Source organism: Panthera pardus, unplaced genomic scaffold, assembly GCF_024362965.1.
Source record: "Panthera pardus isolate Hobbes unplaced genomic scaffold, ASM2436296v1 HiC_scaffold_17, whole genome shotgun sequence".
Taxonomy (NCBI): domain Eukaryota; kingdom Metazoa; phylum Chordata; class Mammalia; order Carnivora; family Felidae; genus Panthera; species Panthera pardus.
The window spans coordinates 103,379,691-103,405,282 of NW_026526732.1; the positions used below are offsets into that span (position 1 = coordinate 103,379,691).

The 25,592-nt window shown below is 37.2% G+C and overlaps 1 long non-coding RNA gene across 1 annotated transcript in view; it reads left to right on the forward strand.

The window, feature by feature from the left end:
• LOC128777697 (uncharacterized) overlaps positions 1 to 25,592 on the forward strand; it is a 58,441-nt gene that overhangs the window by 27,518 nt on the left and 5,331 nt on the right. The window contains exon 2 of the long non-coding RNA XR_008422996.1: positions 5,419 to 5,592. This is a non-coding gene — a long non-coding RNA (uncharacterized LOC128777697). The remainder of the gene's footprint in view (positions 1 to 5,418; positions 5,593 to 25,592) is intronic.

A 25,592-nucleotide genomic window follows, 5' to 3' on the forward strand; every position in this document is an offset into this window, starting at 1 on the left:
TCAAGAAAATGGAAAATGGACAAGTCTCATAGAGATGTGTGTCTGGAGAGGAAGGGAGGCAAGTCCCTTGCTAAATTCTCTTATCCAGGACAAACTTCCTCTCGCTTAATTTCCTGAGAACTCCTTCTCTTTCCATGTCTCCTCCTTTTAGATTTGGGTCCACTACTTTAGTACCCAGGCTTATTTCACGCGTAGGTATAGGTATAGAATAGGTAGATTAAAGACATTGCTCACGAGTAACAGTAGAGTGTTTACGATGGACAGTGGTGGATATACTATAATCAAATGTGCATTCATAATAGCTATTCCAATACCTAGTATTGGCTCAGTACAGGTAAGGGCCAGGGTAGGGTAGATGATTGGGGGTTCAGATAGAGTTTGAGAAAAACAGGTGAACCTTATCAAGTACTAAAAAAATAATAATAATAACAATAACTAAGATTCCTTCATTTCCACTCTATGAGGGATTTCTCACCCTCTCAAAAATGCACACTGAACTCTGGTGGAGGTTGAAACAGTTCTTTTGTAAGTGGATGCTACCTGATTTCCACTTTTCTCTTTTTGTTCATTCTCTACATTCTACCTCTGTTAGCCTATCTTAAAATTTCCAGTATCTGATGCCTCCAATCCTCTCCCCTTATAGAACTCCAGACATCCTAATATGAGAAAGCAGTCCTGGCCCTTGGCCTGTCCTCCAGTGTTGTAAAACTTCGTGCCTTGGAAAGCTAATGGTAGTTCTCCTTTATTCATGTTTTTCTGGCCTTGAAATGTGGGTAAGAGATTCTTGTCCTAAGAATGACAGCAAGAATTATTCTAGTTCAATTGACCAAATGTGAAGATTATAGCCAGTTTCCTCCTAAGCTGCCCATAAGCTGGCGCACCTCGACAGAGTGAATACTATTTTTTACTGGGACAATATAGTCCAATATTATTTGAAGGACATATTTTGTTTTTTGTATTTTGTAAATCATCAATCTGAATTTATTGTACTAAGGAGATATGAGTTGTTCTAAAACCTATTTTACCATGATAGGTATCATGTAACCAGCAACCAGCTCTGCCTGAGTCATCTGAGGCAGATGATTCCATGCCTAAGTATATCTTTGTGTTTTCCAGATCTGCCCTGTAATGTAAGCAGGGACACTCCTGTACATACAAACTCCTCTTCAAATTGGCTTATGCAAAAGTGCAGCAGAAGCCATTTGAGAGGTGTGAGAAAGGCCCTCCATAATCATGTGTGTAACTCCTGCCATATACCCTCTTTCCTGTACTATGTCACTGAGGTAATGTGTGACTTGAGTCACCATCAGCTGAAGCCCTCGGGAACTATTTCCCAGTTGGCTAGACTGTGAAAAAAAAAGTGTTTGATAGTCACATATGGGACCTTGAAGCACCAGTGCAAGCTTTTCCTCCTGACCAATGATAAGGACGGAACTATTGAAGATTGCTGAGACTTCCCTTTAGCATCTGTTCTTGCTGGGCTCCTTGAATTGAATATTTAGGACTTTTTTTTTCCCCCAAGGCATTGCTGCCTTGCCTAGACACCCTTTCTTAGGTCCCAGCTGTTATAAGTTTCTTGATCTCTTATTCTAGCAAGTCTATGTGTTAATCATCAGGATTCCAAGGAGCTAGGGTACATGACAAAGATTTCTATTGAACAGTAATAGATATTTGAGGTTATATAATCAGTGAACTATTCATTACTTTAAAATTTCATAGTTTCTTAACTATTTCCTATAGTAATTGTTATATGAGGTTTCCACAAAATGTTGACTTCCATAAGGAACGACTTGTTTTTATTTTTAAAGTTTATTTATTTATTTTGACAGAGAGAGAGAGAGAGAGAGAGAGACAGAGAATGCCTGTCTGCCTGGGGTGGGGGGTGGGCAGAGAGAGAGGGAGAGAGAGAGAATCCCAAGCAGGCTTCATTCTGTCAGTGCAGAGCCTCACCTGGGACTCAATCCTACCAACTGTTAGATCATGACCTGAGTAGAAATCAAGAGCTGGATGCTTAACTAACTGAGCAACCTAGGTACTCCAAGAATTATTTGAACTTAATCATCTACACAGCCCACAAAACTGGTCTATTAATAGTTTAACCCAGGGCCAGCTACTTTAGATCACACTGATATACAACTCACAGAAATCAGAAAGAATCTCTAACCTTTTCTCTTTAAGGAGTTAGGAAGTTTATTCCATTTTATCTGGAGGACAAATCAATCCAATTAAAGAATGGGAAGTAGAAAAAAAGGGGTCATATTGTTTAAATATAGGGGGCATTCCTTCTTTCTCTACCTACTGGGGACATGAGCCAATGGAAAGTAGAGTCTGAATGTCAATGTGTGTTAGTTGTAACTCTACCATTTAATCGGTTCTGTTACTCCAGTTAAACCACACTATTTCATGGTGCCTAGTTTTCTCCTTTGGAGTGAGGATGGCAGAAGTCTACATTTAATTACAAGCTGAAAATTGTGAAATTTTTACAAAAGTTGCATGTGCTTTTGAACTAGATCTCTGGTTCCTGAAGTCTGAGGTCCTTACCAGGATGAAAAAATAAATCCAACTTTTTGGAGAAGAATCATATCTGTTTTATAGAATATTAAATTTCAAAAGTGAAGTACATGAGCTATGTTAGCAGCAGGTGATGCATGTCTATTGTCATAGGTCTGCAAGTGGCTCGTTAGGCAGAATACTTGGTGGAGGCGAGTAGATTGAAGAGCTAAAGTTGAACACACATGTGGATAACAAACCTGCTCAAGCCATCCTTTTCTTAGTTGACTCTTATAAGTTTGGTTCTTTTTAGATTATTGCTTATGTAACTAGTCCATCCCTATTCCAACAGCGATTTTAACTGATAGCTAATTTAATAATATATTAATCTTTCCTATATAAAAACTTGTTACCAAATAGTATATAGTTGATACCAATATTTGGTAATATAGTCCTCACAGCCTAAATATTAAAATTGTTTCATGAGACACTGTCATGAAACCATTTTGTTCACCACAGTTGAGAATTTTCATCTGTCATTTGGACAGACCCATCCTGAAAAGTACATCTCTCTGGGCACCTGGGTGGCTCATTTGGTGAGCGTATGACTCTTGATTTCGGCTCAGGCCATGATCTCATGGTTCAAGAGAATGAGCATCACATCGGGCTCTGCACTGACAGCATGGAGCCTGCTTGGGATTCTCTCTTTCTCTGTGCCCCTCCCCCACTCATGCTGTCTCTGTCTCAAAATAAATAAATAAACTTTAAAAAAAGGTTTAAAAAAAGTATCTCTCTCAAGATGTTTTATCTAGGAGATGTAAAAGGGCCTGTGAGTTTTTCAAGGGCTAATGAAAGTATCAAAGACATAGGAATATAGCTCTGTTTCCCAAATATAAATAGAAATTGCAAAATTATAATTAATTATATTAAGTGGTTTCCAAATGTAGTATTATACCAACTAGTCAACTACAACTCAACTCATACCATTATACATACATACACATGTGTTTATCCATTGTGGAAAGTAAGTACATTTTAATATCTGATGTGGACCTCTATTAGTAAGAGGGTTTAGGGCAAAGGAAGATCTTAGAATGTTCCTATCTATAAAATCTCATTTATTGAGGGGAGAAGATTTTGTTTAATGAGAAGAGGTCACATTTGTTTAGCTTTTCTACCTTCTAATGCTGTTCAGTAAAGAACTATTTTAAATTTTAAAGTTTTGTTTATTGATTCGACTTTACCTTTTCATCACCAGAGCAAGCCCAGCCTGGCACAGAACCCCATCCCATCAGTAGTAGGTGCTCCTGCTGTCTAATTACGTTGCGGACATTCAAGTTTGCAGACTGTCACATCTTGAAGCATATTCCTTGTCTTCTTCCATTTCTTTTTTAAAAGAGTATTAAACAAAATGCATCTCCTCCTAGTGGCAGCACAAGGGAAATCACACACTCATGGTATTCTACTACTGTGACAGAATGTCATTTCAATTGCCTTATTAACCATATGAAAAAATATATCACAACAGTGAGAAAACTTCTCAGTTATCTATATCTTCCCCCTTAGGCTATTGTCATGAGCCACTGGCATACTAAGGAGAGTGTACTAATTCAGTTGTCAGCTGCCTCACCTATTAAAAAAGGGGGAAAATACCAGCAACAAAATTGAAACCCGTAATAAGGGTGCTGAAGAGGTCTGCATAGCTCGGTCCACTTGTAGTCCTGAATTAAACCCTCCTCAGAAATGTGCCATTTGAACTGTCAACGAGCACGCTGCTGTCACCCACATCTGGCTCGGTAATGAAGCATTGAGAGTGTTGTGAAAGCAGCTTCCCCTGGCTGCATTTGGGGAACATGAGACTGGACACTCATGCTTGAAGTTTTCAAGTAGAGTGTAAATATCATTTACCTCATGTTCTTTTTATAAGAATGAGGAACTCATGAGAAAAGTATGAAAGTGTACAGGTCTGGAAGTCAGATCAGGGATCTTAGGAAAGCCAAAAAACAACAGATTTTATGAGACCCAAATCAGCATGACAAGTAGAAAATTTAAATTTGGTAGGTTTTGACCAGATTTCTGGAGATGTACTGAATTTGTAAAAAGTGATTTCTGAAAGCCCTTGCTGTATCACTAGGAATACTCTAAGTTCATTAGATAATGTCCACTCTAAGTATACATTGGCTTTATAAATCAGGTATGACAGCTGATGTCCTAAGTATACATCAGACCTACTTTTTCACAAACTATTAAAGCCACACTCTGTATATAATACAAATGACTCTTAAGCCTTAGTGATATATATTGGAGCAATATTTTATATGATAAAACACAAGGCTTCTAAAAGAAGAACATTCTACAATTCATAGTACTGCTTTAACTCACACAATGACAACAAGGTTGAGTATGAATCAATATGGCTTATCTTTTTCAAAAGAGCAAAATATTGCCTAGAGTGAGTGTTTCTCATGTGCAGTCATATACCTGGTTGGTAAGTATCAGCAGATAATTTGAACCCAGGACTAACTCAAGAATCCTTTGGCTTACCTCTGTACCACATTGGAGAGAAAGTCAGCATAAGGAGTTTTGACCTTGAATCCATGTAAAGAATCAGAGACTGGCAAATGCATGTATTACATATATAACTTAAAATCTATTATATATTATTAAATTACTCATATTAATTATAGGATATTGGGAACAAAATCTTTCCTTTACTTACTTTTAGGAATTTTCCATCACAACTGTATATATTATCAGTGATATGTATTTGTTACCATTTATTTATTTTTTAATTTAACAGAGATTCTTAAATGCTGCTAACCAAGAAAACATGCCAAAGCTGTTTAAAAACTTCTATAAGATCTCTAAAACTCATTTTATGTTTTCTTCTTTTCTTTTCTTTTCCCTTTCTTTCTTTCTTTCTTTCAGAGAAAGCAATGGGCACATGCAAATGCAGGAGAGGGGCAGAAGAAGAAAGAGAGAGAATCCCAAGCCAGCTCCACACTCAGTGCAGAGCCCAATGTGGGGCTTTATCCCACAGCCCCAGGATCATGACCTGCGCTGAAATCAAGAGTCACACACCCAACCAACTGAGCCACCCAGGTATCCCTAAAACTCATTTTCTTAATAAATATGGGGAAAATATCACTGAGTGCTTCAAAAGTATGCACTGGAGAACACAAAATGTACAATATTTCATCATGCAGTGTTTCCTGTGGAGAGTTTTACCTTTGAGTTTGTCTCTAGGGCTTTGGCCTTTGCCACAAGCCATGCCACTACTTCATAAGGTATTCTGTGTCTGTCCCATTGCTGTTTTACATGGTCTCTCTGTTCTTAAATTTAAGAAGGAAAAAAAAAAGGATGTGATTGGTCCAGGTTGTCAGAAGTCAAGGTAAGGGACCCTGGAAAGCCTACAGACTGGGTGTCTTTGGGTCAAATACACATCTCTCATCCAGTCAACTGTAGCAAGGGGAAGGGCTTATGGGTGGGCAGATTCCTTCAAAATGGGGTATGGGTTGACTAGCACATGAAAAACTATGAAGGGTTTTATCAGCCATGAAAAGAATCTTCATATTAATTCTTTGGTGGAAATGAGACACTGAACCCTTTATCATGTCAGCATATCACAATGATATCTTAGGAATACTCACTACAGAGCAAGTCCTGGCATAAAGTCCTCATGGAGAAAATTATTTTTGCCAGAATCTTATCTCTAGGGATATCAGTAGATAAAATAATTTTTCAGTAGATATGAGAATTTGAAATGTGGAACAGTTAAACCTTGCTGTTTGGGGTCCTATAGACCTAGATTTGACTACTTTACCTGCTACTAGGATGGGTGATTTTCCTAAGTGCTTAATAACTCAGTTTTCTCATCCTTAAAATTGCAAAACACAGCCTTTCATAAGGTTTTTGTGAGGATTTATAAAAATATTTAAAGTAATGCTTGTGAAGTACTTATTACTTTTCAGAAAGGCATTAGAAAATAGAGTTTATGGGGCATTCTAATTCTTCTACTTTCAGAAAAATAATAATTATAATAATTATTATAAATTTCAATCATATAATTGATTTCAACTTTAAATATTCATGATAATTCTTTAAGGAAACAAGATTAGATACTGTTTAATTCCACATTTGCCATTATTTACTGATCTAGAGCAAGTTCTCTCCGAGTCTTAGTTTCTTTGTCTATAAAATAGTGATAAAAGAGATTATCTTTAAAAAAGATTTTTTAAGTTTATTTATTTATTTTGAGAGAGACAGAGAGAATACAGAGAGAGAGAGGGAGAATCCCAAGCAGGTTCCATGTGGTCAATGCGCAGAGCCTGACATGGGGCTTGAACCCATGAAACTGTGAGATCATGACCTCAGCCAAAATCAAGAGTCAGGTGTTTAACCAACTGAGCCGCCTAGACACACCTGAAAGAGATTAACTTTAAAGAATATTGTGAAAGTAAAGATAAAGTATGGGAAACATCTAATATTCTAATAAGCACAAAGCACTTAAGAAGACCCTCCCAGCACATAGGCTAGTTAATCTTGGGTCTCTCTGGAAAAGTTTCTTAATTCCATCTCCCAGATCCATTACTAGTCCTTTATTCTGCATTCTATTCTTGCTCTCCCAGAAAGTTCATAATGGCTTTCTCTGGAGCTCTGGATAAAGGGAGAAGGTGTGAGTATGCGTGTGTGTGTGTGTGTGTGTGAGAGAGAGAGAGAGAGAGAGAGAGAGTAAGAGGTGATCAGTTCTCACAGATGATTCAGTCTCCTGAGCGGATATCCTCAGTATCACTGCTTGCCACCTTGGGGCTTGTAACAAGAATCATTGCTTGACTTCCCTTTCAGGCAGAGGAAGGGGCATGCTCTTGTCAAGATCTTGCACTCTCTTATGCTTTATCTAGAGATTAATGTGCTGAGGTTTGGACACGTTAATAATTAAGGTATTGAGATGATTAAAAAAAGGAATATAATTCATATGGAAAGAGCAAACTTGGAGCTTGTTGGTGAGGTAGGGGGTTATTAGGTCAAGAAAGTAAGAAAAGAGATAGTGATTTTAGATATGGGGCTTGAGAAGAAGTGGCTTCTGTTGCAATAGGGTTTTATGTCCTCACCCAGTGGACATGTCGCCACTTCACATTCTGTAGTTTAATAGCTCAGGTTATAGGATCATGTCTCATTGGTACCTCTGTTTGCTCAGTTTTGGATGCTTTACCCAGCGCTGGAACAACTGTTTTCTTTCCACTCCTTAGGTACACTTTCATTTCAGATCTACTGTCTGACATGATGCTTTGCTCCTACATTCCATTCTTTTTGGGAAATGTTATAGTTTCCATGGCCTCCAGCCACCTTCCTACTCATAGGAAGACTATGAGTCTTCCTCATAGTGAAGGCTTCCTACACATAGTCTTACGCAGCTGATCCTGAAACTTCCTGATCCTATATTCCCATATTGTGTCTGTGATACATAGTTGCCTAAGAAATCAATACTAGTATTATCTAATCCATCATATTATCATTTGAATTGGTGGCCAGTCTAAGCCAAAGCTTCTCAAGGTGTGATCCATTGACTGACCAGCAGCGTTAGCATCCCCTAAGAAAGTTGAATCAGAAACTTGGGGTGGGACACAGCAACCTGTATTTTAATAGGATCTCCAGGTGATTCTGATACACCCTACAACTGGATTTTAATTGGTTGAGGTTATGGATTAAGAGGCAGTCACTCTGTAGCATGAGTTGAAAGATCTATCTGCTGGTTTTGACGCCTTCCTTTTTAGAACTCACTCATTTTAGTTCTTTTTGCTCTGCTAAAGGCTTGCTTTTGCCTGGAAAAATTCAGTCATCTTTGGAAAGAATAATAGATTAAGCTGACAATAATTTATAATTTTGTATGAGTTTGTTTATATTATCTTTTTCTCACAACAGCTTCGATAGTAGCTAATTTGAAAAACATCACTTGAGAGAGTGGATAATTTAAAACAGCCATGCCTTTCTTTCCCCCAATAATTCTATACATTTCTCAGTGCTCATCAAGATAAGTGAACTCTGCAGTCACATGTCTTTTGTTTCAATGTGATTTGTCCTATCATTGGCTTTTGAAGCTCAATATCTTAAAATTTAGAAACATAACTCATGGAATATTGCATTATAATAACTTTAAATTTATTTGAATTTACTTATATTGATTTTTATGTGAAGACACCATGTAATTGTACTTACTAAAGTCTCCACTACACAGAAGCACTAGTTACAGTTTAGGAAAACAGAAACCACTGATATTATTTCTGAGAGATTTTATCAGATCAAAATAACCAAAAGATACAACTAACTTTCACTAAAGTTGTGTTGATATTTGAGCTCCTCCACTTAGGTTGCCTGACAGTCCATATCGTGGAAATGTTTTGCAGGAAAGCATATAGGAAAACCAAGTATTGGGTAGGTATTAACATAAATCTTTCAGAAATTAAACCAAGAGTTCTACTTGCTAAGGTATCAGAAGGCAGAAGGCTGGAGTGTAAGTAATCAGCTCTGCCAATTGGGCGATGATGGTCTTGATAGCAACAGTTAGTTCTCTGGACCTTAGACCTAAAATAAAGAGTTGGACTAGATGATCTCAAAATGCTTTTCTATGTCAATGATTCTATGCGTAAGTATCATTTAATCTTAGAACAAGTTGAAAATAACTTATGTAGAGGAAATCTAAGCCTCCACACAGTTAGATAACTTTCCCAGGGTAATATACTTAGAAAATAGCACAACTGGGATTCACACCAGGTGTTTGGTCACAGAGATAGCCCGTTTAACTGATTTGTGACTTAAGCTTGATTTTTCTTTTCATATTTGAATGAACGTATTGTTGACTGTACAAAAATTTTTGTGTAACACTAGCCACATTTTGTGGGCCTGGCTTGACAAGCTGAGAGGATTCCACAACTTATAAATTTATTTTACCACTTGCTTATCAGGAACACTTGAAAAACAAACAGGATGCATGTCTGGTGGATCCCAGATAGTAGTGTAGGTTTATAATGGTGCCTCCCATGACCCTAGTGCCCTCACTGACGAATACTGAAACAGACTTCTGCCATGGGTGAGTTACTGTCAGTACCGCCTTCCTTCATGCTTTTCTCTATAAGTTTCTACCTCTAGAAACTTAATATGGCTTCCATTTATTTAGCCTTTCATACAATGGTCTATGCTTTACTCCTCTGCTTCAAAACTCTGCTCAGATTCAGCTTCAGGCATGACTCTCATGTCATCATTCAAGTTAACAGAAATGATTTTCAGTTATTGTTCCTTATATTGTACACTGCTTTTTATTTTTTATTTTTAAGTATTTACATAAGTTTATTTATTTATTTACTTAAGCAATCACATGCTCTTCTGACTGAGCCAGCTAGGTGCCCCTTATATTTTACATGTACACATAGTCAAGGATTTATTTTTTTAGTGTTCTATCTATCTATCTATATTTCTCTTGCTATCTTTAAAAATGGCTTGTTGAATAACTCTTTAGATAATTTGTTAAGGCATGAACTCACCAATATTGGAGAATGATTCATTTTACCAACCCTCTGTAAAGCCCAGTTGAGTTTTCCTTCCAAAGCTTAAAAGTATTATACATCAGCTGTTGAATTTCGTGTCTGGAATCTGGACTTTAAATAAAGCAATCAGGCTTTTTTTTCTTTCTTTTTTTTTTTTTTTTTTTTTTTTTTTTTAGCAATCAGCCTTTTAAGCTAAGACTTTATGTGACTGTTTGGGGAAAGAGAAGCATTAGAACATGATTTTTTCTTATTTAATTACCTTTGGTATTTTTATTTTCTCATTTTTCTGTGTAATTTTCCAACATGGGCTCTTGACCCAGTGGCTTTTTGCATGACTGATAAATTTTTGCATAAGTAGCCTGTATCAGTTACTTGGTTCTCCTACCAATGACCTAGAAGTATAAGGAAGCTGCTTTGGGATACACACACATTTGTACACACACGTTTATGTACACACACACACACATACACACACACACAATGCCTCCATTTGTCTTCTTTCATCTAGTGAAGTGGATTATGGCTTCTTACAGAACATTACAAGGCACTAAAACCTAAAGGCCACATTTCCTTTTGATTGAATGGCTACTTTAAGCCTAGCCTGCATAGAATCCAAGAACTTATTTTTCTGATATGCACAGATAAGGCCTAAGACTTCTTGTCACATTAATGAAAGTAGGGAGAACTTGGAAATGGATGGTAACTTCCTAATTGGAAAATTTGACCTAAAAATGAAAGTCATTCATATTTCCTTTCTCCTAATGTCTCTGTTATGTAACTCCATTTTGAGGGGGGAGAACTTTCAAACTTTGTTTTTCTTCCAACACACAACTTAAAACAATGAAATGATTCCATCAGAAAGAAATAAAAAACATTACTATTGCTCTTTAGAAATGAGATTAATCTTAGGACAAAGTGATAGAAATCTGTCTGGTTTTCAACACTATGCTAAGTTTTACAAATTTATAAATATTATATTCTTATCATTATATTAAAAGGAAATTATATAGACATGTCTTTGAGTTACATGTGTATATCATAGTTGGTTTTCTCCCTGAGCTGGACTGGATGAAATTAGGATACAGCTGACACGGGTGGGTAGGTACAAAGTTGGGAAGAATGACATGAAATTTGCCAGTTCATCAATCAGCCCTTTTTTTAATTTCTGAGAGTGAGGAAATTTTAGGAGAAAAGTCAGTTGCCTGTTGTCTGCTGGAATACAACTCTAGCGACATTTTCCATAACTTTTTATTCAGTGTGTAATGATAATGAGACCCATGTAGAAAAGTGCTTCCTTATTAGTACCAGTTCCCTTTGCTCTACTCTGTGTTATTGACTGTGCACCCAACTCTGCCTGGGAACCTCTGTTCACACAGCTAGTCAGTAGTACAACTAAGTTTTAAGTCTGGAATCAGAGCTCATATTCTTTGTCACTGGTTAATTCCCATCAGCGTTAAGTGATTCACGCAGATTGTACAGCTAAGGGCAGAGAAAGATAAAGACTATCAGTAGGGTGACGATATTTTACATTTTGGGCAAATCTCAATTTAAATTATTGTCCTTGAATAATTATTAATACTCTCCCTTTCCACTCTCAAAATTGAGCCAGTTTCAACACAATTGTATTTTAATTTGGCATAACAATTTCAATTACAAATCTACTTTGCCCATACTTTTTTTGAAACCAAATTTGTTTGATCCAATGAAGTTTATTTAGTTAGCTAGTTCTGTTTTTTTTTCTGTGCTCAGCCCATGTCCAAAAGAATTTAACCTACAGATTAGTGAACCTCCTTCTATGGCACTGCACTCATGTTAAAACAAAAAAAAAAGCTATTTCACATATAAAAAATAAAGAACGGACCCTAGCATAGAAGACAGTAATGCACTCTTTGAAAGTGCATGGTCAAATTATAAATAGTTTGGGGCTAGATAAAACAGGGGAGAGGCAGACACATTTTTAGACATGTCACAACATTTACAGTGATTTTAGGTGAAAAGAGCAGTAAATTCCAATAGGCTGAGAAAATTTGCAGCACAGCCTGCCTAGGGAAAAAAAAAATCTGTCTTCCACCAAGATCTTGAAAACTTCTGTTGTAAAAGGCATCTTGAAATGTGAAGATGCTGTATATTTTCTTCAGAGTCCTGCATGGGCCTGTTGTTACTTTAGGATTTTCAAAGAAGTGATTAATACTTGGGTGGATCTCAGGTAGTAATTCAGGACCTTCAATAACTCTAGTGCCCTCACTGATGAATACTGAAACTGACTTCTGCCATGGGTAAGTTACTGTCAGTGCTGCCTTCCTTCATGCTCACCTCTAGAAGTTTCTACCTCTAGAATATGTCTGCCATATCATTTAACTTTTCATAAAATGGTTTATACTTTAATACTCTCCTTCAAAACCCTGCTCAGATTCAGCTTCAGGGATGGCTCTCATGTCTTTGTATGATTCTGGAGAAACTTCAGTGTAGTGGTGCTAGAGATAGATACAGAAAACAGGACTGGCCAGAGACACAAAGAACCAAAGGTTTCATTTACTGGGATTCTTCTCCACTATTTCATAGCTCCAGTACGTGTGTGTGTGTGTGTACGTGCAGGCACTCAAGCACACACCTGAAATCTACACAGATGTATACACCCATGCACACCAAACACACATTCACATACACAGAGCTTTTTAGCTACCATATCCACGAGGGATGCCTGTACCAGCACTATTGAAGGTGATTTTCATCTATTACTGGAAGTTTTGTGTTTTCCAGCTCACCCTTCTTTAATCTTAGAGCCTAACATGGCAACAGAACTATGATGATGGAAAGAAAGAATTTGTTTTCTATATTTTCTATTTACTTTGCTGGCTGACACTAATGTATTCCTAGTGAGTTGGAAGTTTGATGAATGCTTGTCTGCATCTTTGGAGGGGCCTGGAATGGCCAGAGTTCCTGGAGAAGTTGTCCCGTCCTTGAGCTGCCCTGTTCATAAAGCCCTGCTCACAAAACAATATTATACTCTCTATGTGCTATCACTTAAGGAAAGTTGGGAAGCTTTTCTTGGACTAACACCTTAGTAACCCTAATGATGGTGATTTCAAAGGCACAGTGTTTGGTGAAGAAATCTAGGACTCTTGGAATCTTAAGTTCATTCAAACTGGCTCTGCACAGAAGTAGTCTTCTCTAGGCATCCTGGAATATTCTTTCCCCACTCCCAGGTACTTGTGCACAGAGTTGATCCTCTACCCTTAAAACCATACTCAAACATGGCAAACATTTTAGAATTTTAGATTTTTACCTATTTAAAAAATAATAGCAATTTGTTATTTTATATTTTATTTATTTACTTTTTTATAGATTTTATCACAGTTTACAAAAAAAATCATGTATTTACTCATTTAAGTACTTCCAAGGAGACTTTCCTGAAATCCTCTCAGAAAATTTGTCATGCATTATATTGTCTAATAAAACAGGGAACTGCATTTAAAGCATGGCCAGGGAAGACAGATTCTATGGCTTGGAAGAATGTGTTGTTTTCTACAATCATGGAGTCAGATCACACCAATCATATTTGGACCTTTTCCCAATGCAAAGCAATATGATCACTCAACCTATGAAGTCACAGAGTTGGCCCTCGAAAAATAAATATTAACTGAATAAATTCACGTTGGGTACTTCAATAAGATAAGAAAGCAAAAGTGTGTCCTTTCTTCTTAGCAACTTTCTTGTTCATGGAATAAAGAGAATTTGCTCAGTGGATTTTGTGCAAGATGTTCTCTGCTGCCTGGTGCAAACTGGAGCAGGGAGAGAATTCAGGAGGAAAATAATAGGGTCTTGACTTGGATTTAATTTTTTTCACCTCTTCCCAGAGAGAACATCATCCCAGGAGGAAAAAGGAATAATCAGACCAAGTGCTTTGAACATACCAACAGCTTAATGAATGTAAAACTAATAGATTCTCAGCTATGGGAGAGAGCATCAGAGGTCATCTGTTTTTATCCCCGCTTCCCTGCAGGACTGTACTGAAACTTATTCCTAAAAGCCAGGATAGATGCTAAATTCTCAGCCAAAAATGTGGAATGAGCACTACAGAATTGCTACACCCAGATTCCTGTTAAACTCATTTTTATTCTTGTGCTAAAACCTCAAATTAATAACAGAAAAAGATAAGACCAATTGACTACATTTAAACATGGAGATTTTATTTTCTTGAACATGAACAAAATAGAAATATGCTTTCTGAGTAGACCCAGTATTTGTTTGTTTCAAGAACACTTATCATCTTTGATATAAAAGATTTTCATAGCCTCCAACAGTAACAGTTACCAGGGTTTCATATGTGCAATAATAATTCTGTATGTTTTAATTAAATTCTCCTGATCCATTTTGAACACATTTTCTTTCCTTCATGTGGAGTGATCATTTTCTACATCATTTATTCTTTTCCATGAGAATTTCTACTATATCCTCTTTTATGCTATCCTCTTTTATGCTATAAAATTATAACTTCTTACAGTTTAATTTTTTATCTATCAAGTCACAGAATTATTCTCAATTGCATTTGTAGTTTTTAACAATCTATGTTTGAAATGAAAACTTTTCTGGTATGTCAAAGAAGAGTATCAGGTGGGTCCGTAATTCAAAATAAATCTTCTTTTGGTACTAGCACCTTGACCACAAGACTCCCGATTAATCTTTGTCCTGTTGGAGATGAGGAAACTAAGGTTTATGGAGGTAAAGGTCATGCATGACATTAACCATGGAGACACAAACAGAAGATTTATTTCTGAATTCCACCACTGTTTATCTCACGAAGTAGCACTGCCTTTAAATGCTCCATGCATCATTGTGCCTTTTTAATTTTAACAATGTGTATTTATTATCTCATCAAAATTAAATTAAATTAAACAAACCTCAATATTTAGCTCTAAGATGTCAAAATCAAAATAAGTTTCAAAAGTCGTAGCAACAGTGCACAACAATGAAATACTTGGCTCTCTTTACGTTACAAGCGAATGTCATCCTGAATGTTTCTTTCCTCTCGGTGACATAGGACATTTATATAATTTCTGCAGCATTACAATAGAATTACTCCTCCGAGAAATCCCATACTGTGAGAATGTATTGGAGTAATTGAGCTGGCAGATGGCCTTAATATACGAAATATATTGATACAACAACCACTTACTTTCCTGACCGATGAAGCTGATATAAGAAGGAGCAGAACAGAGGATAAATGAGGGGAAAACATTCAGCCTGCTAGGACCCATGCTGTGAGAGTTGGTGTCAAAATAATATAACCTACTTCATTCACTTTGATTAATTTTTTCCTCTGGTGCCATTATTTGAGTCTCATCGCATTGTTCAAGACTTTATTCCACTAGGTTTAGTTATTTTCCATCCTTGTCGATGTGAAGTACCAAGACCCACATGTTCCTTCTCACTGTGAGCAAAGCACCTGCAAGCCTGGTTTTCACAAGTCTTTAGGTCCATAGTTTCTCACCCATCTGCAAGCCCCATCTCACCAGAATCTGTCTCACTTGGCTTGCTGCCTGCAAGTCCGTCACGCAGTGCCTGACACATGTGAGTGTTTAATGAATAGATGTTAAGTGAACCAATACCACATGTATTCATAACGTTCACCAACTGTGAACCAATGCCACCTACTAGAGTGACTCCTCATGTACGACCTTTGTAAATACAAGTTACTGTCTCACTTAAGCAGGTCAGTGGAATATCTTATTGTCTTCCAGAAACTGTCCTTTGTTTACTCTATTAGCCAGGCCTTCTCCAAAGCCAGGATGCCACATATCTATAACCTGCTTAACCTTAGTTAACTGATCTCTTTTGGAGAAATTGTTACTTTCAGCAAACACTTCTGGAAAGGAGTGAAATGAGAGCAAAGTGTAGGTTTCAAAGAGAGAAGTATTCGGACTTAAATTGCAGCTTGCAGATTACTTAGCTGTGTGACCACGGGGAAGTTATTTAACCCCTCTAAAGCTCAGTTCCCTGCTTTGTAGTAAGAACTGGCTTTCAGAATATATTAAGCATGGCATAAGTTCTAGGAGGCAGCGTAGTGCCGGAAGCATAGGAGGCCTCACTCAAAGGCAACTATTATTGTTCCTAAAATTCACATGGCACATGGTAGTGTAAATCTGCTTATCTGGGGAAAAGTATTAAAACTTTTATAATGACTCTCTTTTATTTACATTGAAAGTGTATGAAAATAAATCCCTGCTAGGCTGAACTACAGGATGAAACATTCAGTGTAAGTACACAAATCAGAAGAACAGACGTTAACAGTCAGGGTTACAATATAAAATGCAAGGTTGAAGTCTCCTTAATGCTTCTCCTAATTCTCTGGGGGGGCAGTTTAGGATTATTTAGCAAGTCCTGAAGATTGATAGATTAAGAAGCTTTGGGACTTTAGAGGAACAGTGTAAGCAGCCCCAATAGATACCAATCTGTCTGGCTTCTCCTTGGCCCCTTCACACAGTCTCAGGATATCAGCCATTGAAGGCCACAAATTATAGCGATGCCAGACAAGACTTGAAGAGAAGCGATTCCTGTTGCAAATGCTGGAAAGAAATTTTAAAACGTTGTTCCACTATGATTTGATTGACAGAGATTTGGTTTTTATTGGTTTTGTTTTGGTTTTGTTTTCAATCTCAATTATTTGTTCATCCTTAACAAAGATTACTTGGCACCTTACACATGAAGATGTCAAAATCAATGCTGGGAATAAAATGAAAACATTACCATCATGCAGTTTATAGCATAATGAGTCAGAAAGGAGATTTATAATCAAGATTGTTTAATAAGATACGATGGGTGCATTAGGTTAATAAATACATGTCATATTCTCTTTAATTTGGCGCATATGTTTTACAGGGGAGAGGATTTTAATGTGGTCAAAATGTAGCCTTTGCTCTTTGTATAGAGCAGTCAGCCAATTAGAGTGACATATTGTGACTTGGATTTGCAATTCACAATATACCTATGTTTACAACTCTGCTCTTTTATGTTTTTTTCTGAGATGGTAATGAATTTTCTAAATTCCTTTCATATTGATGAATTGTTTTCTCCCAGGATCAGTGGAGAAGTCCACGCAGAAGTACATTGGAGATTTTTAAATGATTTTCCAAGTGGGAGAAAATGAAAGGTGGAAAAGCTTTTACACACTGAGAAATCCTGAGTGGACCATTTGTAGCGGTGGTGGTAATAATAGTCGTTGCAATAACTAATGTTTACAGAGCTCTTTCTATTCCATTGATTACAGCGATATGTGTAAATGGATGTCCTCTTAATTCTCCTATGAGTTCAGGCTTACTAATTTCGTTTCTACTTTGCTAGTGGAGTGATTGATGTTTAGAGAGATTAGGTAATTTTTCCACAGCCCTGTGGTTGGTGGAGGCGGCCATCAGACTATAGACTTAAAGCTCTTGAATCCCTGACTTTGCCTCACAATGAGGATCCACAGGGCCTCTCCCCTGGCATGAGGTAAACTCTTACCCTCCCAGTGTGGATCAGACAGCTTCAGTCAGCAGGGAAGTTGGACCACTTTTGTAGCACCAGGACTGTTAATAACAACAAAAATGCAAGACCCCCATCAGTGCCTCTCCTCCAACTAAGATTTAACAATGTGTCAGGGTTTATGTATTACATGAATTTTCTTCTTTTTTAATTTTTTTTAATGTTTATCTTTATTTTTTGAGACAGAGAGAGACAAAGCATGAGCAGGGGAGAGGCAGAGAGAGAAGGAGACACAGAATCAGAAGCAGGCTCCAGGCTCTGAGCTGTCAGCACAGAGCCCGATCTGGGGCTCAAACTCATCAACTGCGAGATCATGACCTGAGCTGAAGTCAGATGCTCAACTGACTGAGCCACCCAGGCGCCCCTGATTTTTCTTTTTCTTTTTTTTTTTTTTTTACAGTATATTTATTTATTTTTGAGGAAGAGAGGGAGAGAGGGAGGAAGGGAGGGAGAGGCAGAGAGAGAAAGGGAGAGAGAGAATCCCAAGCTGGCTCAACAGTGTCACCTCAAAGCCTGACAGGGGCTCAAACTCACAAACCATGAGATCACGACCTGAGCCAAAATCAAGAGTTGAACTCAACCGGCTACCCACCCAGGTGCCCTAAATTTTCTAATTTGATTTTCACATCAACTCAATATCATTACCCTCATTTTTAGAAGAGAAAAATCCAGTGTTAGAGGTTCAATAACGGGCCCATGTACCAGGGTTCAGATGCAGGAACATTTGCTCAGGACCTGTGTTCTCATTCACTGAACTAAACTGCAGCCTTCAACAGACAGTTGAAAACTATTGTCTCCAAATAACAGCTGGGTTTCCCCACTCACAAAACTGAACTCAGAATAAGCAGAGAGAAGCTCATCCTCACTTTGGTATTTGGTAAGCCTACTGCAGTGTCCTGCTGGCCTAGAAGAAGTGTGTTCTATCTCCCATTCTCTTTCTTGTAACTTTACTTGAAAATTTGGAATCTCCTTTTAGAATTAAGTAACTTTCCTTCCACTGATAGCTTTTCTCCTTTTCCATCTATCCCCATGTTCTTGTGTACACACAGACAACATATGAACTGATGTTTTTGCTATCCGGTTGTTTATTCCTTTTTATTTTCACTGCATATTTAAAATTAGGTTCTAGAATTTTCTCTTCTATTACTAAAAACAAAACAAAACAAATTGATCTGTGATATTTAGGTATCCAGGAAAACTTTAGGCAATATTTTCTGAAAAGGAATTTTAAATACTATTTTGGTATTTCTACATTAAAGCAATAGAGATGTTTAAACAAAGAAAATATAGTATTTATTCATAATAGCTATTTCTTCTGTATGGAAATATCTTTTAAATTCTAGAATTCAGAGAACACTTCATTAAAAAGTGTTCATGGTTCACACATCTTAGTGAATAGCAGATGTTGACAATGAATTTTAATCTTTTTTATGTTTATTGCAGATACATTTAATCACACTGGAAAAGTGAAAATAATCCATAGCGGGGTCTAAAATGAGAATTTTAAAAGAAGATTCTTCTAGATAGTGAAGAAAAGGGAGTGAATGTAGCAGTTTTTCATTGTGACAATAGTGCCACCTAATGTTTGATCTAAGGCCCTAAAATAAACTAAAAATTGAATTTAAATGTTGGCCCTGAATCCTAACTCTCTGTTCATACACAAGATAAAAATTTGACAATTTAAATGTGAGTAAAGTCGAATAAATTAATTTTTTGTTTAAATATGAAAAATACATCATTCTAATTCTTCTAATCATTGCAGTATGGAAAAAATAGTAGTTTTCTACTTACCATAACAAAGAACAACAGGTTTATTTATTCCAAATAGAACCTCAAAACTGCATCTCTATTATGAATATTTATTAAAAGTAAAATTTAAGTCAATTTATCTGTAGTAAAATTATATCATTATTAATAGCAATGTAAGGGATGATATCTCTTAGTGAAACATGATATCTCTTAGTAATTTTGTATTTTATTTTTAAAATGCTTTTTTGTATGGTTATCAAGATGCATTTTCACAGAAGAGATGTTAATAAATACCCAATAATGGCAGGTAATTATTTATAGTAACTTTTCTGGGTGCTGGTTCAGGCATTTAAGATAACTAGAATTATTTTTTTCCTTTAGTGGGTTAAACTCACCAAAGTTCTTATTCTTACTAAAAAGTCAGAGTAGTACAAATATAAACATCAGGCTAACCATCATTCAAATTGTCAAAAGTCTAGAGTAACAGGATTGAAATAAATTCTATTATTTGATTAAATAAACCTGTAAATCTATCCTATGCTTGTTTTTTTTGATATTTCTAAAATAATTTTAAAATAGACTGTTATAAAAACATATTTAAGTGGTCCCAATTAGGTACTTATGCATACATTTAAAGTTCATTAATACAGTTGTTACATAGGTTTGGCTACTTCACTTTGGAAAGGATCTGAAACTCACATTCAAATGATTTAGGATTTTGGTTTCTGAACACTCCTAATGATCTGTTAATACTAAGTTCTCCCTTCCTCATTATTTATAGAGCCAGCTCTATACCTTCCCATGAGCAAGAGCAGGGCATTATCTGTCTGCCCTTCTTTGTTAGTTCCCTACTTCCTTGAGGATGAATTTCCCTGAGATGGGAGGAAAAGAAGGTCGTGACAAATTCTAGGCTCTTTTTCCTTTTCTTTGCACATAGTCCATGTTCAACAATGTTTGCTTGCATCCCATTCCTTGATTAACTAAATGTAACCTTATTTAGCAGAGATTTCATCTTCCAAGTTTTCTGGGCAATGAATTGGATATCATCATCTTGACCCCAAACACTTCACAACCTTGTTTCTTTTTTACATAATTTGATGTCAGTTTTCTGCTTGGTTTAGGACCAGAGAAACTGGTACGTAGAGCATATTCACGAGGGAGTTTGTGGCAGATTCTGTTAATTAATTAACCCAATATATTAACAACCTCGTTAACGATCACACCCTTCCAGGGGCCAATGAAAAGTGTGGAGAAACATACCAGGTGTCAGGAATGCCTTTTAGAAAGCTTTGCCTTTAAGGGGTGCTTGGGTGGCTCAGTCGGTTGGGCTTCTGACTTTGGCTCAGGTCATGATCTCATGGTCTTTGAGGTCGGGTTCTGTGCTGACAGCTCAGAGCCTGAAGCCTGCTTCTGATTGTGTGTCTCCCTCTCTCTCTCTGCCCCTCCCCCACTCATGCTCTGTCTCTGTCGAAAATAAATAATAAAAAAGGGAAGCTTTGGCTTCTTTTTAAAAAGGACCGAATTACTGGCTTCACCCTTCCCTTTTTGTCTTTCTTCTTCCCTTGAACGTGCACTTGATGCCCATAGCTTTAGTAGCCATTTTATATCTGTTACAGAAAGATCAAGATTTTTTTTTTAATGCTGGCCTTGTTATCGCTGAGTTAGTGAGTTAACTCCAACTTCCACCATTTTCAGACTTTTTCTTAAATGGAGCAAAAAAATATGTAAACGACTATTCTCTGCATTTTCTAATACTTGTAGCCAAAAGCCATCTTGAATGGTCTAGAAATAGAAGTGCAGATTACAGTAATTGAGCCTATAAGCACAGTGCCCTGCATAAGTGCCAGGAATGAAATCACTGACTGGTCAATGTTGTAAAGAACTGACATCAAGAAAGACACAAGATTGCCAAGAATTGATCAGTTAATCAACATTTGAATGACTGTTTCATAGTGGACCATGATTAATACTATAAGGCACAACTGATATAGGATAGAGCCCCTAAATAAAAGAACCCCAAATCATATGAAAAAATAAATGACTAACATCATAAAACATCTGCAGTGTGTCAAATAGATGAACAATTAGAGACATGCTTGTAAATATGGACATTACTAGCTGTGTAGAAACTAGATTGAGAAATCGCATTCTAGGTGGAGGAGAAAGTATGTGAGAAAGACCAGAAGCTGACCCTACAAGGTGTGGTTTGTACTGGTTGTCAAGGAGTTATCATGGGGCTAGGCTCATGCAAAAGCCTCAGGCTGTCAGTCTTACGCTCACGTGGTTCTAGGCAAGTGATTTGATTCCTTTTATTGAGGGAGATGATGGGCAATAGAAAGAGTGAAATGAATCATTAGAGGAAAAGATGACATTGGTAAATTGGGCAAAGGGCGACTAAACCCTTTGGGTCAAAACACAAGAAATTCTTCAAGACTGAAGACTTCAGAAAATAAAACCAAACTCATAGATTCAGAGGACAGAATGGTAGTTGCCAGAGGCAGGTGGTTGAAGGATTGGGGAAATGGGTGAAGTGGGTCAAAAGGTACAAACTTCTGGTTCTAAAATAAATAAGTCTTGGGGGTGTAATATACAGCATGGTGACTGTAGTCAACAATACTGCATTGTCTATTTGAAAGTTGCCAGGAGAGTAGATATTAAAAATTCTCACCACAAGGAAAAAATTATACCTAAGCACGGAGCCTAGACTTATGGTGGGAAACATTTCATAATATATAACAGTATCAAATCATGGTGGTGTACATTTGAAATAACAAATATAATGTTACATGTCAATTATGCCTCCATAAAAGAGGGATTTCAAAAAAAAAAGTCAATACTAATTTGAAGGCAGGTATGAAATTGTGTAATTGATTCCATAAGCTGAAATCCTCACTCTGGCCAAACAGCAATCATTGGGCATGGACGACTAGGACAATCAAGCACTCGTAAGTGAAACACTGATTGTAGAGGGCGCCATGTTGTCCAGGTCTGTCTGTGAGTGAATAGATGAACATGCACTTCAGCTCAGCAACATTTGGATTAACCCTGATGTTTGGAGATTTTTGTTTAAACTGCTAAGTATTTGAATTTCTGTATTTATTCATTCTTTTATTTTTTCAACCAATATTTATCGAGTGATTATTCTGTGCCAGGAGCAGTAGAGGCAGTGGGAATACCAGAAGCTTCTATTCTTCCTTTACTATTTGACACTGATATACACAGAACTGCTGGATTATAAATAATGTTTTAGATACACTAATGTTTACGATGCAATGCATAATCAGAAGTGTATCGTACATCATTAGCTAAGGAAGTTATTTTAATGCTTGCAAAAGGCAGAGAGAAACACTTCCTGCAATTTGTAGTCCATAACTTAAGTTACCCCAGAAAGGGGTAAAAAAAATCATTTCTCCTCATATTTTCTTATGTACATAAAGGTCCCATTAATTATAATTCTTATACACATGAGATTTTATTTTCAATGTTTTTTATTTTTATTTTTTTGAGAGAAAGAGAGAGAATGCAAACGGGGGAGGGGCAGAGAGAGAGGGAGACACAGAATCTGAAGCAGGCTCCAGGCTCTGAGCTGTCAGCACAGAGCCCGACCTGGGACTCAAACCCACAAACTGTGAGATCATGACCTGAGCCAAAGTCAGATGCTCAACTGACTCAACTCTTTGGAGTAAGAGAGATGATAAACAAAGCAAATAATTAAGGTCGATGGTATTTTATATACTGGCAAATGTTATGGAGAAAAATTAATCCTGGAAGTGGGTAGGGAGTGTACAAGGGTTTGCAATTTTCAGGAGTAGTTGGTGTAGGCCTCACTTAACAGGTATATTTGAGGAAATACCCGGAAAACACCCGGAGAGCAGACACCTAAGAAGAGAGCTCCCTTGATGTCAAAATCACATGGGACATTGAAGAGTCTGAAGCAGAGGAGAAATCTGATAAAAGTGGTATTCTGGATGCTGATTTGAAAACAGACTGAAGCAGGGCAAGGGAAGATGCAGGGAGACCAGTGAGAAGGTTCTTACAATATTCCTGGAGAGAGATGATGGTGTCTTGGAGCATGGTCACAGGAGAGAAGGTGGTGATAGGTGGTAGGCTTCTAGATACATTGAGAACAGACAGCCAGTGGGATACACAGCCAGTAGCATATACTAATGGACTGGTTTATGTAAGATGTGAGAGAAATGATTCTAAGCATTTGGTATAAGCAACTGGAAGGATGGAGTTCCCACTGCCATTAACTGAGATGTGGAAGACTGCATAGAATGAGTTTAAGGAAGGGGATCCGGAGCTCACTGTGGGCATATTACATTTAAGATGCTTATTATCAGTGAGGTGCCTGCGTGGCTCAGTTGGTTAAGTGTCCAACTTCGGCTCAGGTCATGATCTCACAGTTCGTGGGTTCATGCCCCACAATAGGCTCCACACTGATAGTATGGAGCCTGCTTGGGATTCTCTCTCTCTCCCTCTCTCTGTCCCTCCCTCACTCACATTTTCTCTCTCTCAAAAATAAATAAATGAACTTAAAAAAAAAATGCCTGTTATCAGTCTCAATGGAGATGTCAAGTACCACCCTGTACATAGAAGTCAGAGTGCAGGGAGAGATTAAAGGTGTTTTTATAAATTTAAGAATATATAAATAATATCTAAAGTCACTAGACAACAAGAAATCACCAAGGTTAGTAAGTGAGGATAGAGAAAAGGGCCAAGGACTGTGCCCCGCCACACTCCACAGTTAAGAGATCAGGGACATAGGAAGGACTAACAAAGGCATGTAGGGCTCCTAGAAAAGGCTAAGCCTGCTCCATACTACCAGTCTGGCCAAGGCAGAAGGACAACCACATTGTTTATTTGACAAAAAAATCACATTTTATGGCAAGTGAAACTGTGTCCCATAGTCAATTTCCAGCCTGATAATGTTTTTGTTCTGTTCAATGAAAGAAATAGTAGAATAGTTGCTGCAACTTGGCCAAAAAAAAAATGATTTTAACCTGTGATGAACCAAAATCATTAAAAAAAAATCTCCAGTTGACAGGATATTGGTTTTCAGATCATGGGAATTAAATCTGATTCACATCGAAAGTGTTCTCTTGAAACATTTGGATTATATTAAGAGAGGCAAATCAATCAGGGTTTGACTTTTACTAAGTTTTGTTTTTGTTTTTCAGAAGAATGCTGCAGTATAACAACCATGCACAGAGCATCTTACTTATTAGGCTGATTAGGAAAATGAACACAGTACACCATTTTATGATGATTTCCCAAGAGCATGAGCTATATGCTCTAGCTTGCCTCCTTGCCACGTAGACACTTAGAAAAATAGTTATTTTCGCTCATGGATCTTGTTGCTTATGAACAAGTAAAATATTGTTTTGTGTTCTGGCTGTCATTAAATGGTTGACAGATTTGGGAATGGGATGTAACAAGATGTCCATAGTTATCCAAGGCAAGTTCTTTCTCTCGTACAAAATCCACCAGTCACCCTGTGGATACTTATCAAACTGTGTACCTGGTAAAACAAACTGGTGAGTAAATGGCACAAGCCCCCAACTTGTATAATTGGACCAGATTTGCTGCACGCATTTTAAAAAGCCAGGTCACTTTATAAAACATGGCACCAATTTTTTTTCCACACATAGGAAAAAAAAAAGAAAAAAATATTCTCAAAAACTATTTCTTCTGACCTCTGGAAAGCTTACCCTGATGCAGGGAGGTAACCTACTAAAGTATTAAGAACAACTTATTACTTTCTCTATCACATGTCATTTCAAGTAGGAGCAGAAAATGACAAAATGAAATTCCACGTGGAGAAAAAGCAAACTTGCACATTTGCCATGTAGACAGTTGAGAAGAAAAATCGAATGCAGAAAGTGATATTGTCAAAGAACTTTGTAACAGGACGGTGGACAGTTTATGAAATGACATTGCAATCAGTTAGACATGTGGTATTGAGTCTGAAAAGGCCAGTGTTATTTGGAAATGCAGATATAGAGCCATCAGGCTATGGAGCAGGAAGATGGTAGCTTCCCCCTGTAATGATGGAGAAATTCCACTTTCAGAATCCCGTTTGCGCATAGACATCTCATTTTCAAAACAGCGGAGACAAATTGGGAAGCAGTCAGGAGAGATATAATACCATGATTAAAAGACTGATGAGCAGGGATCCTGGAATAGTTAAGCAATTAAGCCTGAATGTAAAAATCTGACTAAGCAACAGCACAGTACGTGTGTAACTGCTACAAATGCAGAAACAGCTGAAGAAAGATTTTTATTGGAAAT